The 11609-nt window shown below is 40.3% G+C and overlaps 1 long non-coding RNA gene across 1 annotated transcript in view; it reads left to right on the top strand.

The window, feature by feature from the left end:
- The first annotated feature begins 370 nt into the window (after positions 1-370).
- Positions 371-11609, top strand: part of LOC130458197 (uncharacterized) — a 29042-nt gene continuing 17803 nt past the window's right edge. The window contains exon 1 of the long non-coding RNA XR_008917285.1: positions 371-478. This is a non-coding gene — a long non-coding RNA (uncharacterized LOC130458197). The remainder of the gene's footprint in view (positions 479-11609) is intronic.

Raw genomic sequence — 11609 nt, 5'->3', positions numbered from 1 at the left:
AGGACCTCTGATTGCAGGATGGTCAGCACAGAAGCTGTCCCACCTGGAGCCAGCCAGCTTGTCCAGTCTCCTGGCTCATTAGCAAGTGGCAAGCAGACAGTGGTAGGGGGCTGGGGCAGGCAGGGCTGGTGTCTTGCTGAGCTCCAAGGAGCTGGGGTTGGGGGGGAAGAATGGAGATTGGGAAGGCTGCCCTGCAGGGTCACTAGGGGTCAGCAGACCCAGACTCTGCTCATGAATTTCATCACGTCAGGCCAGACAAAGAGGAAACTATGAGATACGGTTACCTTGGCAACCCTTTGTACAAGGAGAAGGGGGTGGTAGGGAGGGAGAGGGTGTGTATGTGATGGGGGGTGTGGAAGGGAGGGAGACTGTGGGAAAGAGGAAAGCTGAGGCTGCTCCTGTGGAAAGAGGTGCAATGGGAGAGGGGGGCAGGAGGTCCCTTTTGAGGCAGGAGTGTGCCTGAGGTCTGGGACGAGGGGTAAGCAGTGGGGACAAGGGCCTGGGGTCTTGGATCTCATGGGGGCTTGTGGATCATTTGTCTACACAGTAGAATTAGATTCATAGAGTTATAGAATGTCAGAGCTGGAAGAGGCTTCAGAAGAGAGAATATAGGATGGTAGAGCTGGAAGAGGCCTTGGAGAGCATCTAGCCCAAGCCCCTCATTCTGCAGTGAGAGACATTAAAGCTCAAGGTGTCAGATAACTTGTCAGAAGTCATATGGAGAGTAAGTGGAAGTCTTGGGATTGGAATCCTGTTCTCCCATATCTTGGCCCAGTATTCTTTCCACATGTCTATTGGGAAACAATGAGAAATACACACCTACACAAGTGAAGAAATCTCACAAGTCATTTATCCCAACATCTTCATGTTACAGAATAATATGAGGTTCTGAAAAGTTAGATGACTTGTCTAAGGTCACACAGTCAGTAAATAGGAGAGCTAGGATTTGAACTCTGGCCCCCTGACTTCAAGTCCAATGGCATTTTCAGTACATTATGATGGTCTTCCTGTGACTTTGTTGTCTCTTAAAGTAATATAATACAATGCTTTTTTTCCCCCATTCCCTTATAAAAGTCCACATTATTGGGGGCAGCTGGGTAGCTCAGTGGATTGAGAGCCAGGCCCAGAGATGAGAGGTCCTAGGTTCAAATCTGACCTCAGACACTTCCCAGCTGTGTGACCCTGGGCAAGTCACTTGACCCCCATTGCCTAGCCCATACCACTCTTCTGCCTTGGAGCCAATACACAGTATTGAGTCCAAGACGGAAGGTAAGGGTTTTTTTTTTTTTTTAAGTCCACATTATCTTAAGATCAGAAAAAATGTCTGCAGATTGGAAGAAGGGTAGAGTGAGGTTGGGCTCCCTTTTGTCAAGGATCCTTGATTCTTTGCCTTACACAATTGATGGCATTTATCCATTCCTGAAAAACGATACTTTAATTGAATCCTATTTCCCTGTTGACCAACATTGGCATTTCTGAATCTTTTCATCTCCATTCCTGATTGATGGTCCCTTGACTAGACCCTTCTGGGATTATAAACTCTTTGCCCCTCCTCCCTGGTGGCTAGTCCATCTTCCAGCCTGGAAGTCAACCAGTTATCTGTAAACAAGCATTTAAAGGCACCTGGGGAGCTTTTCCTATTGAAAAAAGCCAAGACTGTTTGGAAAGTTAAGAGTCTCTTTGTCATACTCACTAGCCACCCCCTTCATTTCTGTTTTCTTCAAATTTGCTTACAGGGACCTGAGGTTTTCTAGGGAGAGCTTTCTCCATCTCAATTCTCACAGACAGCTGGAGTCCCAGGAAATTGAGGCTTATTCCTCTCCCCAGGGTTCTAGAACAACTCTGAGGTCTTAGGAATTGGGTTCTAGTACAGTATTGATGTAATGTGTGTTTCGAAAACAGAAATTTGTTCCAATGATCTATCAGGGAACATTCTAGTGTAATTCCAATTTCAAGTTTGCTTCTGAACAATTTCTTTCTTAAGGAACTTCGAGAAGTCAGAAAACAACTTTTATTATTCTTGAGATTCAGTCATGTTCTACTCTCCATGATCCCATTTGTGGTTTTCTTGGTGAGATCCTGAATTCGTTGGCGATTTCCTTCTCCAGTTCATTTGACAGATGAGGAAACTGAGGTTGAGAGGGTTAAGTGTCTTGCCCAGGGTCACACAGAAAATACCACCACTTTATAATAACTCATAAGCTATAATCCTTCCCAAACTCACTTTGACAAACAGACAAGCTAAAATGTCATATTTATTGTGTAGCATCTGGTACAATAAGAGCCATGAATGGAGAAGGACTGGTCAGACCACCTTTATCTTCATCCTTCCCTCCTTCCTGTGGTCTTTGGCTCCAGCTCTGAGGCCAGAAGTTTCCCTTGGCCTCCTCAATTTTCCAGGGTGAAGGTCAAGTAGCATCAGAAGTGGCCCCTATTTATTGTAGTACTCATGCATCTCAATCATCGAACACGTGCAAAACCGCACTACCATTTTATTAGGTTTCTATCTTCTTTATGGGTCATTGACAAATTTTTTTTGGTGTATTGCCCCCAATCCCATTTCCCCCAAAGGCTCTATGTGCTTTTTTAGTTCTGTGATTTTGTAGATCATTGTGTCTTTTCAGAACACGTATGAAGTTATAGCAGAACTAAGTGTACTGTTATTGCTCAGGAGCGTCCATTGGAGGTGTTTTGCTTCTTTCTACCACCAATTAGTAGCCTGCTAATGCTGATGAACTGATTAATATCAATTAATGTTTTACCTAAGCCATTTTGCTGGAAAAAATGACCAAAGCACATCTCCTCAAAAGTTGTTAGCAAACATTTATTATTAATAATATAATAGTAATGATAGCTAACATTTATTAAGCACCTACTGTGTGCCTGGCACCATGCTAAAGCCTTTGTAAATAGCTCTTTGGATCCTCACAACAACTCTGAGAAGTGGGTATTATTAGCATCACCATTTGCAGTTGAGGAAACTGTTCAAAGTTCCAAAGTTAGCATGTAAAGACATATGCCAGGCTCTGTACCAACTAAGCACCAAGCATACAATGAAAGTCTTCAGGGAGACCAAATCTCATGGGGGAGAAAAGTCTGGAGCACGGTCTCCTGCAAGGTCCCACAGGTGCCAGGGGGCAGTGAGCTAGAGCTTCCAAAGTCCCTGTGGCACAGGCTAAGTCAGCTCCAATTGGAGAGAAGTCTTTTTTGCCTTTTGTGGAGACTGAGAAGTTCCCCTGGGGTATTTTTGGTTGGTTTTCTCTCATCTTCCAGATGGATTCATTGTTTTTTATTGTTCATTATCACTGATCACATGGGCAATTGTGTGTGTGTGTGTGTGTGTGTGTGTGAAGAGACAGAAACTCTTCCCTTTGCTGCCTTCTGGTCACAGGAGTAAAGATTTGGCTCCTCAAAGCTCTCAGGTAGCTTAATACTGAAAGTGGTTTCTGGAGTCTTTCTGTTGGAATCTCCTTTTCCTATATACTTAGGTTTATTTTTTTCCAATTTAAAAATTACTTTGATTACATGTAGAAACAATTTTTGACCATTTTTGACATTTTAGAATTCAGATTTTCTCCTTCCCTCCCCCTCTTTAAGGGGGTGACTAGTCTGATGTAGATTATACCTGTCCTTTCATGTAATAGAGATTTCCATATTACTCACATCATGATAGAAAACATCACACAATAGAAATCTCATGGAGGAAACAGTGGAAGATGGTGTGCTCTGAGCTGCACTCAGATTCCAATGGTTCCTTCTTTGACTGTTGAGAGGTGTTTAATGGTTTTAGCTAATCCCAAGACATTTCTTGTATTTATACCTAGCTTGCCCCTTTGACTGACCGACTGACCCCATAGATGTCTGTGTTTGCAGTGTTCTATTAGGTCGAATCCCTCCTCTCACAGACTCACACACAGGTCCTCAGAACTATGGGTTGGGTCAATGTCATCAGCGAGTGTTGGAAATGATCACAGTTGTGGGGAACATTTATTTATTCATTCTTCATTTCAGCTACAATATTCAAAAACCCCTTTCTGTTCTATTCAATAAACCAGCATGTGTTAAATTTAATTAAGTGTATTTAATTCATTAGAATTAATTAATTTCAATAATTAAAATTAATTAAATTCTTTAAATATTTATTAAGTGCCAGAAACTATGTTAATCACTCAGGGTAAGAAACAAAACTGAAAAGGTTCTTGCCCTCAAGCAGTCCACATTCTAATGGGGTTATAACATAAACATAAATAGATTTATGTAATCTACATACTCATATACACACATGCATACATACATGCATGCATATATGAATACATGCATACATGTATCCACACATACATGTATGTATGAGTATGTATGGCATATCTTTATGGCATTTATACTTTATAATATATTTATATATTATTTTTTACAATATATCATGTTTATATATAGTATAATACTATTATATATATATATATGTAGTATATTTAAGGTGAACTTGGAGGGGAGATACTAGCAGGTGGGGGAATCAGCAGAAACTACACGTACAAGGTGGCTCCTGAGCTGAGCCCTGAAAGAAGCTAAGTTTCCCAAAAGGTGGAGTTTTGCAAATGGCCAATAAGTCCATTTGGATGTACAATATCATATGAGTAGGGTAGTAATGTCAAAGAAGCTTGGGACAGACATAGAAACATTTTGGGGATGACTTCAAATTCAACTCATCTTAATCAATACTTATTAAGAATGTACTACAAATTGGTTACTGTGCTAAACAATGGGAAGATTTTGTATTTTATCATATGGGCAACAGGGAGCCATTGAAGTTTTTTGAGCAAGGGAGTAAAATGGGCCCACCTCTTCACTTTAAAGAGTTTTGCTTAATTATCCACACAGAAAAACTAAGTGGATGCAGAATACTTATTGAACAGAATATGATATGAAATTAGATAAGCAACTCATAACGTTGTTCAATCAGGACATATATCTTAGGTAAACATTTTAAATGGACACTGAACTGGGCTCAGAGTTGACCAGGAGGAATAAAGTGGACTAGATTGACACTGGGAATCCAAGAAATATTTTAAATGAAACTGAACAACTTTCTTGGAATAGAAACCCAACATTTTAAAATAGTAATATTCTTTCTATGTTTCTGTATGACTTGAGTCATGGGATGCCAGAGCCTCTGATACATTTAAGTCAAGGATCACCTAAAGGCCAATAGAGAGGCTTATGGTTTGTGGGACCAGGGTATAGCATACTACAAATGAAAAGAATTGTGCAAATGGCATCAATGATATCACCAGAGGGAGGTGTGACTGGGAATAAACAATGGGCTAGTCAAGTAGTGGAAAAGGGGGATAATTTATGGATATCTATTTCCTTCTTCAGTACCAGTTTAAGGCCAAGAGAACTAGAGAGGGATCTCAATACAGAAAGTGGGATCTACAACCATTCTGGAGGGCAATTTGGAACTATGCCCAAAAGGCACTAAAAGACTGTCTGCCCTTTGATCCAGCCATAGCACTGCTGGGTCTGAACCCCCAAAGAGATAATAAGGAAAAAGACTTGTACAAGAATATTCATAGCTGCGCTCTTTGTGGTGGCAAAAAATTGGAAAATGAGGGGATGCCCTTCAATTGGGGAATGGCTGAACAAACTGTGGAATCTGTTGGTGATGGAATCCTATTGTGCTCAAAGGAATAATAAAGTGGAGGAATTCCATGGAGACTGGAACAACCTCCAGGAAGTGATGCAGAGCGAGAGGAGCAGAACCAGGAGAACATTGTACACAGAGACTGATACACTGTGGTACAATCGTCAATCGAATGTAATGGACTTCTCTACTAGCAGCAATGCAATGAGCCAGGACAATTCTGAGGGACTTATGAGAAAGATGCTATGCACATCCAGAGAAAGAACTGTGGGAGCGGAAACACAGAAGAAAAACAACTGCTTGATTACATGGATTGATGGGGACATGATTGGGGATGTAGACTCTAAATGAACATCCTAATGCAAACATCAACTACATGGAAATAGGTTCTGATCAAGGACACATGTAATACTCAGTGAAATTGCGTGTCAGCTACAGGAAGAGTGGGGGCAGGGAAGGGAGGGAAGGAATATGATTCTTGTAACCAAGGAATAATGTTCTAAATTGACTAAATAAAATAAAAAAAAGAAAGTGGGATCTACTCCCTACCAGAGGTGTAGAGATTATGGGAAAGCATGCATAGGAATTGCATAGGATCTGTAAAGTAGGGATGGATATGTTGCAACCTGCATTATGAGAAGGAATAATCTTTGATTATAGATATGTTTCCTCATTCAATTTTATATTACAAGTTCTCTCTCTCATTCTCTCTTTTTCTATCTCATATATTCTCTAAGTGCATGAATAATTTAGTTCTCATGACTTCAACCCTACCATATGAGCTGCAATAATGGTCATATGCATAGATGGGCTAGTTTCATGTTTCTCCCATCTTTGAACCTCAGCAATATTTTCCTCTTGATAAAACAATAAAGCTCAATTTGCTTTGATACCAATTACTCATAATTTTCCTTGGCTTGGTTGGGCACTAACTCACTCACAGAGCTTAACACATTCAGTGGTGTTTCACCATTTTGAATTTATAGTTTTTGTTACAAATTGTGGGGCCTATGATTCAGCAATGGCACCTTGGAAACAGAAATGGCTTATCAGATTTTTATCTACATCTTCATTTGTTAAATCAACATTCTTGGAGTCACTAAAGGTAACTGGACAGAATCATAGAATCTTAGAGCTAGAAAGCACCTCATAGGACATTGACTAAAAGGTAGAAGGGACTTAGAGATCATCAAGCCCAATTCTTTAATTTTGCAGGTGAGGAAACAAGCATAGAGAGATTAAATAATTTACCATGGATTATACACTGTGTCTGAGTGGAAATTTGAACCCAGGTCTCCCTGACTCCAAATCCTATGCCCTATCTATTTAGTTATCCTGACCAATATTGCTCCACCATTGAAAGAATACAAGATAATTCCATCACATAGCCATTATTGGAATGCTTCTGGTGCTAAGGAAGCCACAGTCTTTCTAGGGAGTCCTTTTTGCTTTTGGACAGCTCCCACTGTTCTCCTGAGGTTAGAACAAGATGTAAGGAGGGTCTTCAGAAGTTTAGTCTAGCTTAAAGAGGGAAGTTAGGCTATTACAAGGTATATGGAAACAGGTGGAGACTGGAGTCAGAAGGACCAGTCAGAATGTTATCCAATTTATGCTCTAAGATACTTAGTAGGAATTTAATAAATGCCTATTGATTGAAGCAAACTGCCCAACTCCTAACAGTATTTCCTTCATTCTTGGCCTGGAGGAGCTAGGAGCTTGGTTCTTAGTTTTCCAGCCATATGAACAGCTGTCTTCCTGTGCCTGGTGTCATAAGAAATCAGGATAGGAGTTAGGGAGAAGGTGGGAGGATCTTCCCTATTTCAATCTCACCAAGGTTGTAATCTTGATCCCTGCCTTCCACATGGCAGCAGATGAGTTTCACAAGTTACTTTAAACTCTTTCCATAGGGCAGCCTATTGTGATAGTGTGGTGGAGTGCAGAGGTGTTCAACATATGACTTCAGGCAGCATGTGGCCTGAACTACTGCTTCATGAGGTCCCCAAAACAAATTAAGATGTAATTGGGAAATATTTACCCAAATAAATAAAGATACAACACATCATTGGTAACGTATCTTTTAAACTAAGTCAATATGCAACCTTATGTATGAGATCCTTACATATGAATTAGTGACCTTCACTTCTCTTTGAGTTTGTTGCCAATTGTGCAGTAGATACAAATCTGGCTTAGGAGGAAGACCAGGGGACAAGTTCTACTTCTGACACATACTGATAGTGTGACCCTGGCCTGGCCATGATGTTCATCATCACTACAGGGACTTCTGATGCCTTAAGTAGACAGATGGACTTATGGATAGATAAGTAGATAGATAGATTCCTACATGGACAGAACATTTTGAAAGTCCTTAAAATGTGCCAGTCACTGTGCAAAGTGCTAAGGAGACAAAGACAAGTAAATCAGTCCCTACCCTTGAGCAATTTACATTTAAATTTGGGAAGACAACATATAAAGGGGATCTAGAAAACAAGAAAGGTGGGTTCGTCTTCTGAGTGAAGTTTAGCATGGTTGGAGGTCCTCTGGAAATAGTGCTATGGGCAGACAGTTTACCAGTCAGTAGAACAGGTCTCAGGGTAGAGATTTTAGCAGTAGGGAATGTAGATGGTGTGGAGGAGAGAGATCTCAACCAGTAAGATGAATTGATGTATAGCTGGGGTAGAATTGATGATTTGCCAGGAATTTTGTGGTAGAATTTTCCTCACTTGATATCCTCTTGTACCAATGAAATCACAGGTACAGACTCATTTGTCTGTCTGTCTGTCTATCTATCTATCTATCTATCTATCTATCTATCTATCTATCTATCATCCTCTATCTATCTATCTATCTCACTCCCTCCATCTCTCTCTCTATTGCTTCCTCCATCTATCTATCTATCTATCTATCTATCTATCTATCTATCTATCTATCTATCTATCTCACTCCATCTCTCTCTATTGCTTCCTCCATCCATCTATCTATCTATCTATCTATCTATCTATCTATCTATCTATCTATCTATCTATCTATCTCACTCCCTCCATCTCTCTCTATTGCTTCCTCCATCTATCTATCTATCTATCTATCTATCTCACTCCCTCCATCTCTCTCTATTGCTTCCTCCATCCATCTATCTATCTATCTATCTATCTATCTATCTATCTATCTATCTATCTATCTCACTCCCTCCATCTCTCTCTCTATTGCTTCCTCTATCTATCTATCTATCTATCTATCTATCTATCTATCTATCTATCTATATCACTCCCTCCATCTCTCTCTATTGCTTCCTCCATCCATCCATCCATCTATCTATCTATCTATCTATCTATCTATCTATCTATCTATCTATCTCACTCCCTCCATCTCTCTCTCTATTGCTTCCTCTATCTATCTATCTATCTATCTATCTATCTATCTATCTATATCACTCCCTCCATCTCTCTCTATTGCTTTCTCCATCCATCCATCCATCCATCCATCCATCCATCCATCTATCTATCTATCTATCTATCTATCTATCTATCTATCCATCCATCCACCCTCCCAGCCATCTATATACCTATATAATGAATAATTAAAAGTATCTTTTTTAACTATAGAGAAATAAATGTTTTTTGAGGGTCATAGCTTCTTTTTCTCATTCAGTAGTGAGGATGAATTGGTGAGAAAGTCATCCTTTCCTTCTGACACTTCCTTGCTCTGTGACCATTGGCGAGTCTCTTAGCTCTCTGAACCTTAGTTTCTTCATCTCTAAAATAGGGGGCGGAGCAGAACATATCTAAGACCTGGACCACATGAAGACTTTTGCTCTTCCAGAACATGAATGCAGCCTTCATATGTGATTCTCCATTCCAACGTGTTCTCTAGGCCAAATGCTCCCAGTTCCACTAAGCAGTATTCAGGATGTCTATTTCTAGTCTTTTCCATCTCTTGCTCACCTCTTTCTGGATGCTTCACAGTTAGTCACTGGTTTGGACTGTCTTCCACAAGACAAATGAAAAACATTCCCTGCTCCCAAGGAGTGTACATTCTGCTGCCCCTCCTAAAATGTGACATCTCACCAATATTTCTCTGACTGTGTGTTTGTGGAGTGATCTATGTGTGTGCCTTTGTAACTATGTCTTGGGGTCTGTTTCTATCCTTTTTGTTTATCTGCAGTGTTGGAAAGTATATCTAGTGTGCTCTTGAAGTCAGAGAAAATACCCTGGAGTACTCATCTTTTTCACTCCAAACTTCTTACTCCCCAAATAGTGAGTGCCATCTGTAGCTGCTCTAATTGAACTGGTTCCTACCATGCTTCCCTTTACTCTGGGCCCGGCTCCTAACCATCTTCTAAGCAGCTACTTAACTGCCCTATCCAGAGGCCATATGCTGGTCTTTGAGCTCCTCACCTTCCACCCTGAGCCCCCTTGATCAGAGAATGTCAGTGGCTAATTATATTTAGGTCAGCTCGAGCCACACTTGACTTGGCTTGACTCCATGACCATCTTCTCACAGCTACCTTGCTGCTTGGTGGAGGTCCGCTGACCCCTTCCCCCCTTCCCCCTTTTCAAAAAAATCAAGATGGTACTATAATTTCTACTGGAAAGTCTATACAGCTTCACAATCTCTGTCACTTTTCAAGGCAAAATAATACTTCCTACTGTGAATCTTAAAATTTCTCAGACTCTTCCTTGGAACATTATCTTAAGGTTATTCCTTATTTTAAACAATGGAGGTACTTGATCAGGAATGTATTGGGAACTTTAAATTACTCCACCCATACTTAGGCATACTTTAGGGGAAGATAAAGTTGTACACTCCTTAGTGAAAAATGAAGGTACTTAACTCATACTTATAGTGAGGCCAAAACCTTAAGCTAGGTCTATTTTTAGATCTAATACAAAAGGGTGCTAAGTACCTATGAAGATCAAATTAATCATTATAAGGTCAGGCACCTGTAAAAATGGAGACTTGAACTCTGGATTCCAATCCCTAGGAGTCCTTGCTAGCTCCCAGCTCTAATCTCACTGAGATTTCCACCTGGGCGAGGTCAAAAATTTCTATTTAACCTGGCTGTAAAGGCTACTGGGTGTCTTCCCTACTTCCCCTTTGGAGCACACACAACTCTCCACCTAGCAGGCAAGATGTGAGTGGTCGTGAATAGACTCTCTGGGCCTAACACGTGCCTTTCTTACTTGTATTTTCCCAAATTCCTTATCTTAAATAAACCTCTAAAAATATGATACTTCTAGAGAGAAACTAATTTCTACATGCCTCAGTTTCCCCAAAATTTAATTATTACACAACTTGCAAGGGGCAAGCTTAGCAAAGAGGTGTGAAGTACTCAGAAGATATAATCTACCCAGAGAAGGTGAGAACTAAAAACTAAGAATGGGCTGTCCTAGGAAAAGTGTTTACTGTGATTGGTAGACGTAAAAATTTAGGGGAGGTGACACAAGAGAAAATTTTCTTTAAAAGGAAGGAACTGGAGGGCTCTGGAATGAGTTTAGCTTTGGTAGCTGAATTGGAGGTCAGGAGTCAGAGGAGCCTGCTGGGTCTCTGAACACTAGAGTTTTGCTCGGGAAGATCTTGTGGTGAGTGATTAAAGACTGACTTAGTTTCTCTCTTAAAGAGAAAGGCCTAGGCCCTAGCCTTTTCCTACTATTTCCTCTTACTCTGTCTCTTTCCCTTTCCTTAATTCCTTCATTTATATTAATTAAAATCTCCATAAAACCCAGCTGACTTGGGTATTTCATATTTGGGAATTTTTCCCATGGTGACCACTTATTTTTGATATAAAATCAAGACACTAAAAATTATCTTTACAGTTTGGGCAATTCACAGTCTTGAAACCCATATTTTCACAGTCACACTACCTACTAGTCCTCTACACATGCTGTCTTCTATTAGAACACAAACATCTTGAGGGTAGTGACTGTCTTTTGGTCAAGATGTTGAATCTGTTTGTGTCTCAGTTTTCTCCTCTGTG

The sequence above is a fragment of the Monodelphis domestica genome, chromosome 3 (assembly GCF_027887165.1).
Source record: "Monodelphis domestica isolate mMonDom1 chromosome 3, mMonDom1.pri, whole genome shotgun sequence".
Taxonomy (NCBI): domain Eukaryota; kingdom Metazoa; phylum Chordata; class Mammalia; order Didelphimorphia; family Didelphidae; genus Monodelphis; species Monodelphis domestica.
Note: the sequence above shows the minus strand (reverse complement) of the source record. Positions and strands in the feature narration are given on the sequence as shown.